The sequence below is a fragment of the Anomalospiza imberbis genome, chromosome 13, assembly GCF_031753505.1.
Source record: "Anomalospiza imberbis isolate Cuckoo-Finch-1a 21T00152 chromosome 13, ASM3175350v1, whole genome shotgun sequence".
Taxonomy (NCBI): domain Eukaryota; kingdom Metazoa; phylum Chordata; class Aves; order Passeriformes; family Viduidae; genus Anomalospiza; species Anomalospiza imberbis.
Window position 1 is genome coordinate 12,618,658 of NC_089693.1, and position 10,162 is coordinate 12,628,819.

Consider the following 10,162-nt stretch of genomic DNA (forward strand, 5'->3'; position numbering starts at 1 on the left):
TGTGCTTTGTCTGCTAATTAAGGAAAGTAAGAAATCGTCCTTGTCTAGTTTTCTTCAAAACTGACCCCTGCTTCAGGCCTTAAGTAAACAGCCTTCTCTGGGAAAGCTGCACGTGGTACTGTTGTTATCAGATAGGCACTTTTTCCTGAATTGTACACAAGACAGTGTTTGAACAAAGTCTGAATGTTTTTCAACTTCTCCTCATACCATAAAATAAGACTAACTCTGGTTTAAGGTAACTTACATAGCTGTTATGACAACCTATTAACTGGTCCTTAAGCTAATTCATATGGTCTCAGATATGAAGTAAAATACTTTTTCATTATTAGAGAGAATTATTGTTTTGTTTACAACAAGTTTTGAGGACACTACTGCATTTGCTTTAGACACAGGACTTCACAGTTGATGACTGTCTTTGGCAGGATTTAAATATTTCAGCAGCTGCTGAAAATGAATTTTATCAGAGATACAACACCAAAAGTATTTTGCACATTAAAATATGAAAAAAGGAAAACTAAGATTGTGTTGAGTTTAGAAGACTTCCTTCTTATCAGGAGTCAAGCATTGCAGGCAATGCACTGCTGGTAGCAACAACCTGAACCAGCACTCATCAATATTTCTAAATTACTAAGAAGAATCTAGTTAATCATTTGTTTCTTTACACCTTCTGGCAACTTGCAAAGATTGCTATGAGTTAATATAAATCCCATAAAGTTCAAAAATGTCCTCTGACTACTGGAACTTTGTGGGAAACAAAAATAACCAACCTAGGGGTTACACTGCAGAAGGTTTGTTGAAGGTACCTTGGTATCTGCTATGGCTGACAGGGTGATGAATGATGATTGCTGGGCTGGCTTTGAACAAGCTTTCTTCCTCCAGCAAAGTCAAACAGACCTTGCAGAGGAAGTTATGGAATTTGCTTTCTGTTAAGGCAACTCAGAGATTAAAATCCATATGCCAAAACTTGGAAACTTGGAATCCAGATTAAGTAGTAGAAGATTCTTCTCAAAATAATCTCCCTGGAGCTCCCTTGTCACTGCTATAATAGCTAAAGGCTCTGATACCCCTGTGCTCAGGGGTAGCAGCACAGGGGTAGCAGAGATGTCGCCAGCAGAGCCCAGCACAGCATTCAGAGAGATGCTGCCTTATCCTGTCTGCCAGGCAAATGCAAAATACCTGCCCAGGATTGGTATAAATAATATTTGACTCTGTGTGCTCAGCAGATTCTTTGCTGAGAGCTTCAAAGCAGGCAGAGAGAACAGTAAACGTTGTCTTTGTATATGTGAATTTGAAAGCCTCAGTTAAAATGCACCATTTATGTTTAAAGGCTTAACATTCACATGATCTCTCTTCTTAACACAGCCAATGCACATCATAGCATTCATTCATAAATGCAAGCAGACTGTCACAGAAACTGGAAAAATAAGGACGGAAGACGGTAAAATATGCAGGAAGCTATCTTATCCCCCTATGGCCTGAAATTTGCTCAGGGTATTATACATGTGATTAGCAACTGTCTGTCATCTAAAGGCAAAAAACTTGGGAAATTTAAGGAGGATATGGCTTTTACTGAAGATGAAGTAGTCAAATAATAAGGAAATAAAAAAGGCAGCATTGTAAATTTCAGCCTGAAAGATGAAGTCTTTGAAGACAGGGAAAATAAGTGGTAAGGTTCTTCTATATTTTGTTTTTTTGGCATGTTTGCTAAGACCTGCCTCATAATAGGTTAACATTTCAAATGTGAAGCTAAGTCTATCAATTGTATTGTTGTGATCTGATTGTCAGGGCCAAAATGAGACACATTTATTTTTAAAACACCTCTAAAAATACCTCTAAACATATGTGTGTATATAAAAGCATAGAAGAGTTTGATGAGGCAATAGTATTGATTATGGTTGCACATGGGCTAATACACATAAAGACTGGTGTGCAATACATACATGCAGAGGGAAGAGCCACATTGCCACAACCATTCTTTCTGCAGTCCTAGAGCTGACATTTCCTAATATAATTGCAATCTTCACATTCATTATTAAAATAGGACTAAATATGGAATATACAGTAGTGGATACAAATAAATGCCTACACATACACATGCTGTACATGTACACAAGGCTTGACTCAAAATACTTTGGAATCTGTTTTAGTGGGGCCACAGCAAATAAATGTAATGTTCTTAATGTAAATCTGCAAATTTGAATTTTAATGCATTTCAAAAACTTAGTAAACATTTTAATTTAGCATCTCTAATAGGAGATATTTTACACCTTCACATATAAATTTCATAAACTAGACATTCATCATAAGCATGTATAATTTTGTCTCTCTGGCCACAGGATTTTCTGGATTTATGGGGAGGATAAACTCTGATAGTCTATTCACACCCTGCATTCTTAAGATGCCACTCAGAATATCTCATAGTGGATTCATAGTTATTGCTGTTTCTTTAGGGTTCGCTCTACAGTTTATTTCAAAAGTACAATGAAACTTCTTTAGAGAAGGAAAACTACATTTAATCTCTTAATATAATGACCAGGTATATGAATCCATTTACCTGCATTTGTTCTATTTAAGAAATACAACAGCTTAGTTTCAAAATGTCAGTGACTTCAGAAACAGTCGTGATTCTCTTTCTTGTCTGTAGCTGAGAAAGAACAGAGACCACTCTATTCTCAGCAGTAAAGTGGTTCTGTCTACTTAGCTAATTTCCCCACACACTTTGTAGTTCACTGGTGACATATGTCCCATGCTTCCCCTGGCTTTAAAGAAAAGGAACTCACATTTTGCCAAAGAGCCAAGACCACAGCGGAGATGAAATATAAGATAAAGTAGTAACACTACAGTGGAGTCAACCCAAATGGGACCTTGATTTTTTTAAAGTGACACATTACAGACATAAACCCGAATTGGAGAGATCAAATCTATATCAACAGCAAGAGCTAAGCTCTCCAAAATTTAGCAGGGCTCAGATCTCCTGGCTGGGCTTGCTCCCATCCTTCTGTGACATGAAAATGTAATACGAAACTCTAGCAAGAACATGTATTTTCAGCTCCATGATTTGATTAATATCGGTAGAGCACTTTCAAGATTACTCATATTGCATAACATGCATTTCTCTTGAAGAGGGTTCAATCCACTTTTATCACATTCAGGAATGCACAAATATTATGCTTGACATATATTCCATCATCCTGTGCACACCCTTTGTATATATATATCTGTAATAGCAATGTTCTTCAGTTAGTTTTCTAGCAATAAAGCCAATTGGCAATAGAACTGAAAGTAAGTTTGAGTGAAAAATTATTTTAGCCCCCAGAAAAGCATGGGCATGTTCAGACATTTCCTATCAGACATGGTCATCAGGAGTGTATTAGTTGTTATAGGTCAAGAACATGGAGATTGTTCCATCATTTTAACAATTTATGTAATTTCCCATACCTCAGAATGTTACCTCACTTTAATTTACCAGTACAGATATAACATCTGTTTCTATAGTCAACTTATAGTGAGTCATACCTGCTCATATAAATACATAGCTGTAGTACTAAAACCATGGAAAAGAACATAAATACCTCATAAGGAAAAATTGACTAGTACTTAATTTCACATTGAGCCCTTGTTGGGCTCAATAGAACAAGGCTGTCAGAGAAGCAGAGTTATAGATTTGTTACACCCATTTTCATCCTATAAAATTTTAAGCATTTTATTTTCATTATTATTTACTTTCTAAGGATAACTCCAGATGCCCAGGTTTACTAGTGTGATTTCATTAGTAGATTTTCATTCATTGGTAGCATTTCAACTGACAGGTCTGAGAACAGAAAGAAAGTAGAAGTGCTCTTGCTGGGAAGGAAGTGTCTGAGGGCAGAGGAGGATGAAGTATCTGCTGTGTTTTACTTTGGATACCACTGCAAAGTTTTAGCCATGGACTGCCACAGAGGACTTTATGATAGTTTTCACAAGAACAGTTCAATGCATTTCACTTAGTTGTCACTTTTTTCCAAAACACCATTGTGCAATGGCAGTGGTGTGGAATAGAAGTTGAATTTCACTGTAGAGATAGCTACATTTCAGTGGTGGGTGAAGTGATCCCAGCAGACTTGGTAAAGCACTTTGGGATTCTTACAGATGAAAGGTGCTATATAAATGTCAGGTATTGTTATACATCACTTAGAAAAAATGTTCCCATTTATTCCTCTGGATTTACTGTTGAGCATTTAGAGATAATCGTCATTGCTGATAATAACAGCAAGAATAGTATCTTGAACGCTGCAGACTGTGCAGATTGTTCTGTATTCTGCTTGTCTATAGCAGGAGGTCGCATACTGATAGGAAGGAGGAATTTTTTGACAATGTGATTATAGAGAACAAGCTATTTTTCACATTATATGGTCAAAGTGCAACTATCAGAGTTATTTACATGGCTGCATCATTTACAGCCCAGGATTATTGAAAAGACTCAGCTGAAAGGTAAGCTGCTTTCATGACGATATTCAAAAGAGCACAGTACAACAGCTGCGTGTAGTAGGGCCATTTGTTTTACTGTATTACCTCTCTATACTTGTCTAAGTTCTACTCATTCATTTTATTAATAGAATATATTTAAATGCATGACAGATGTTTCTAACAATGCTTACCCAAGCACTGACCAGAATTTGTTAGAAGGATTCCAGTGTTTATCCTAATATGAGAACCTTTGGATTTTAGTGTTTTGTTTAGGGTTGGGGCTGGGGGGCACTGCTTTTTTAGCATAACAGAGTTTCAAATGTAGTTCAGTATTGATTTTAACAGTAGTGTAAAAGGCAGATGGCTTTTGCCAGGTAGATGGGTAATTTCAGCAGTGCACTAACAGATCAAATGGTCTTTATAGTACTGGAAAACAATCCTGCCCCAGCAATTCTCTCAAGTGAGTAACACCTGAATATAAAGAAACTCACATTTTCTCTTCCTCTTCTGCTTCCCAGTCTCTCCTCTCAGATTTCTGTCTTCCAGTTGGGGTATCTCATTAACCTGCCGGCTCTATCCCTGCCTCATTATCTTCTCCTGAACATCTGAGGGAGGCAGAAGTGAGCCTGTATTAACCCACTGATTGCTGCTGACCGAGTGATGCCCCTGAGCCCTTTTGGAAGCAGCTTTGGCTGAATAAAAGCTGCTGGAGGATGTGGTCCAGGACTGACTACTGGTTAAGCACAGGAGTAATCTACAGTGGGAATTTCTTTTATTAAAACCTTGGCAAAACCTTTATGTGGAAGGGAGCTGAGTCTATCTCTGAGGAAGGCATGCAAGCTTCCCTGCTATTCCCAATGTCTTTTAGTACAGAAGCTGTAAAAGCATTAAAATATACAGATCTACCTCGTCTCCCTCCTGCTAGCAGCAAGGGCACTTTCTCAGCTAATCCAGAAAAATTACCCCTGGAGAAAGACTAAATGCTAAAGAAAACTTAACGTTGCTGAGATTCCTTTTACAGTCCCATACCCCTATCAAAAATGCAACATGAGAGCTCAGTGCCCCCATCAGCATGGGTACTGTACCCAATACCTGTAGGATTGTAGCCATGGCTCTATGTATCCTATGTAAATTCCCAGAAATTTCCAGTCTTCCTAGAGTATTGACATTTACACACACCTTCAGAGCACGTTTCAGAATTATCATAAAAGATCAGAGTGCAGCTTGGAGGCCAGTGTAATCATTTGACCATGCTGGTATATTTACTCTAGATAATAGAGTATATTTCCTCTTATTTTTCCTTTTTGCTGCTTTTACCTTGGTCTCTCCCTGTGGAAGTTTAACCACTGACTATCATGGGAGAAAGAAAATCTCAAAATTCTGGAAAACGTGTGATAGATTTTTCCCACACACAAAGGAAAAACAGCAAAATAGCAGGAACAGAGATTAGCATCTATAGATTAAGAGGGATAACACAGGATGCTACATGTTCCATAGGCTAAGCAAAAATTTAACACCAATTATATGTGCTTAAAGGACTTACATAAGAGAAGGCATTTTTAAATGAAAAGTCTAGAATGAAACCTGTGAAGCACTTATGCAGTTAGTCAGATGTGATTAAAGATATGAGGAAAGACATTTCTAAAATCTGATATCAAAAACCCACACAAAGCTTAAAGTTTACTCCAACAGTATCATAAATTCTCCTCACACACAGGGTTAGTACAAAAGAAACCAAAAGCATGGAGTGTCTTTCAAATATTGACTCTTTTCAAGTGAAGTAATATTCTTAAGTATTTAGTCAAATAAACATGTACACAGAGTAGGTCACATGCTCATCATATGCTAGGTGGTAGATCCATCTAACTCTTCCCAGAAATTTCTTTATGGAAACCACCAAAGAACCTCTGTAATTTAATCACTGGCTGCTGCAACTGGCTGCCTGCCTGTTAATTGCTTGGACAATACCCAAATTGTCAGACCAAAAGACCACCCAGTGATTCATTGGGCTGTCACTTCATATAACCAAAGCAACAAATATAAGAAAGTGTGCCTGAAATGAGTCTTTGCTTGTGATGTTTTCTCTGATATTTTCTCAGTATCCATTTCATTAAAATTGTTCATCACCTTATTTAAAAAGCTTGAAATGTTATTGCTGCAAATCTCAAGTTCCTAAGGAGCAGTTATACTCAAAAGTGATTCTGCAAAAATATCTCTAAGAAAAGCCCGTTTGGTAGCAATAAGAGTTTCTATATTGTATTACTCAGGTGATTTTGCTGCTTAAGCCTAGTAAGTTTGGACAGAGATAACGAAAATCTGCCAACATTTTTATTACGGAATTTTGCTGTTGTATTAACTTACAAAATGCCAGGACCATCTTTTATATATCCTTACAAAACTGCTCCAATGTACTACACAGAGATAACACTAACATGGTGACAGTTATTTTAAGTTCCTAGGAGCTTTTAAAATATATTTTCATTATAAGTTATGAATAATCAGCACTAATATGAATTCTAAAATGTATGCTTGGTTGCAATGCATAGAACTCTCCCATAACTACAATGAGTATATTACCAATGAGGTAGAGGGAAGGTGAAAAGATATTTTTTACTACTTAAGCAGTAGCATAATTTTGTAAATATAGGAGAAAAAAGTGGATTTGGGAGACTTGAAGCAGCTTTTTTGACAAATATCTGCTCAATGAAATGAAATCTAAGATTGATTTAATGGATGCTATGAAGTGAGAAGCAAAACCCATCAAATCTTCAAACTATATCCTAAAAGCAGCAAAAAAATATTTGCTCTCAGTATGCATTAGTCTGGAAGACATTTAAGAAGAGAAGTGCTTTTCCCATTACCAATGTCCGAGGCATTGTTCTCAAGTGTAGGAGAGACAAAAGCTGCCTACTCCAGTGCTTTGATGCAACACGTGTCCAGTTGATGCTCTTTTCTCATCACTCATCTACTTTTACTCTTGTCACACATTTTATCAGCCAAGAATTTCTGCTTTCCCTTTGTAAATCCTTTGCCTGAAGCAGTAGTTAAGGAGTGCTGTCACTCCAAGACATGTATCACAACATCTGTACCATGTTTTTGGTCACAGCCCCATTAGACATTAGAGGGTTGTTTGGTCAGAGCCCATCCACTGAATGCAGTTTGAAGCTGTGACAGATCCTCCCATGTGGAATCCTGGCCTCTGCAGACTGCCTGACAAACAGCTGGATGATCCCCTGTGCCAAGGTTTCTATTTCACACCACACAGCAAGGGCATAGAGGGATATCCGTTCCCATTTGTCTCCCAGCTTCTGAAGAGGGTTAGAACAGACCTGCCCAGATCTGCAGCTGTGGCAGCTGGATGAGGGTGGCTCAGTGCCACTCCAGTCTGCCCATTTTCTCAGTTACTTCAGCTGATCTCAAAGTCAGTGTGGCTTAAACCTCCATCCAATGCACCCTCAGACAGGATCCTATGGAATGAAATATGCTCTCCATTGGATATTTCATCTCCCTCTTCAGCTGCTACTGGTTTAGAAGCATTGAGGGAGCTAGTGCTGATCTACTTTGTATGACAGCTCACTATAACACTACTGTTTGCCCCCAGCATTTAAACAGTATTTTCTAGTTCAAGGCACTAACATCATTATGCTTTCTTGTGCTAGTTTTCCCTCTGTGCACAGTTACACGTATAACACCTGCTTTTATCTCTGAGGGCCTGGAGATGATCTCACAAAGTCTCCCTGAGGTTTCAGCTGATGCTGCAGAGACTAAGACTAGACAGCTTTGATTTTGAGTCTCAGTTTTGTTGTTTCTCTTTCAAAATATCTCTACTTCTTAAACAAAGTAAATGTCAGTGCAGACAGTTCTACACTATGCAAAGATAAAGATAATTGGACCTTGAAAATGTTTTTTTTCCAGATAATTCACGATATTTTCTATAAAGCACTGCAATTAGTGGAACCCATAGCACAAAATCCTACACTGTGTATCCCACTACCTTTATCTGTCCTTCCTCTTTGTATCTTTGACAAGGATGTCCGCAGTCAACAGCTTTCCTGCCAGGGCTGCTGGTCATTCTGCAAGGAAATAAAATTTTCAACTTTCAAAAACATCCTGTGTGTCTCACAGCCTAGTGCAGCAAGAATTCTAGAAATTTAATACACAGGGAAAAACGTCAAGAAAAAAAATAGAAAAAAATAACAGTGGCAATTATGTTAATACAGACAGATATGACTTACTGTCTTTTAAGCACTCATATTACAAAGTTAAAAGCTTCTTTAGAGACACGTTACTAAACTAATATCAATCCTTAAAATAATCAGGCTTTTAGTTTAGTCTCAGCAATAATATTCTTAAACGTGTTTTTTTCTAACAAACTCAAGAAAAAGCTGGACTGAATTTCAAGGCTTGAGTACTGCTGCCATCTACATGGCAGGAAGACTATAAACCAAAACAAACAAAAATCTGTATGTTACATTTACTGGTCAGAGCTGTAAGTCTGCAGATCAGTGTGATGATAGAAAATACATTTCTGAAGCTAAACAGAATCTTTTACTCTCCTGAATTTCTGTGTGGAAAATTCATGATGATTTAGGGTATGATTTCCCTACATCCTTATTATCAAAAAGATCATACATTATTTAGATAAAATTTAAGAATAAATAAGGAAAATTATGTTTTCAAATTCCATCCCCAAAAAAAGAAAGAAAATCTGCCAGTTGATGTAAAATTGGAGGGACTAATATACTTAATGAAACAACGTATACTGGTTACTCCAGTAAGGCTATTTTTCACAACTGTCTTACTGAGAATATTGCAGAGGAAGAAAACCAGGTTTTATTGCTGTATTTGCATGGCACAATGTAAATTCAGGCAGCACAACTCTGTATTCTGAAGTTAAACCTTCTTGAAAAACATGAAAGAAAAAGATAAACGTAATTGAATTTGTACTGCTAAGAAATCTTGTCAAATGCACAGTTTGCTCTAAAAAACTTTGCAAATGTCTGCTGTTTCATAATCTTTGACATTGTTTAGCAACTCACACTGCTTCACCTTGGCAGCTCTGTTTGTACTCACCCATCACAGCCACATCCATCAGAAGAAGGTGCTCTTGCTGTGCCTCTGTCCCACAGCACAGCTCTCAGACACACTTTAGACTTTCCAGCAGGTGTCATTCAAAAAACAAACTTCCCATGGGCCCCAAGAAGACAATCTCGTGTTACTGTGTGAATTTTGTGTTGCATCCAAGTTCAGAACTACTTCTCCAATAGTAAAATTGATGAATTTTCATTTTGGGGATCTATGAATTCAAATGATACCCCAACCCAAATGCTAACAGTAATGCTAAGATCCTTTTCTAGCAGATCAGACTACATATTCAAAGAGTAAAAAAGGGGAAGACTGGTCCTTGAAATTCCTCTGCATCCTTTTCAGCCTCTGCATCCAAGTATGGCCTGCAAAATCCAGCAGAAATCTCCATTACAAGGAGCAGGACTTTGTCTTCACAGATCCCCCATCATGGATGTGGGTGCAATGCTATTCAGCACTGGGGCAATGACTCTGGGATTTGTGCTGGACCTCACTGTCCTGTCTGCCTTCAGAAAACTTGTTCTTTCAAAAGGAGTAAAATCCTGGGCAAAGGCAATGCTATTCACTGAACTGTCTCCTTTTTTTCTGAATCTTCAACACTTCAGCTCAGTCAGACTTGCAAAATCATTTC

General features: G+C 37.7%; 1 long non-coding RNA gene across 4 annotated transcripts in view; it reads right to left on the minus strand.

Annotated features, from left to right (window-relative positions):
• LOC137481965 (uncharacterized) overlaps positions 1-9,539 on the minus strand; it is a 243,926-nt gene extending 234,387 nt beyond the window's left edge. For all 4 annotated transcript variants that reach the window (XR_011003805.1, XR_011003804.1, XR_011003806.1 and 1 more), the window contains exons 1-3: positions 9,204-9,539; positions 8,441-8,519; positions 4,938-5,051 (exon numbers count right to left, since the gene is read on the minus strand). This is a non-coding gene — a long non-coding RNA (uncharacterized lncRNA). The remainder of the gene's footprint in view (positions 1-4,937; positions 5,052-8,440; positions 8,520-9,203) is intronic.
• Between the last annotated feature and the right edge of the window lie 623 nt (positions 9,540-10,162).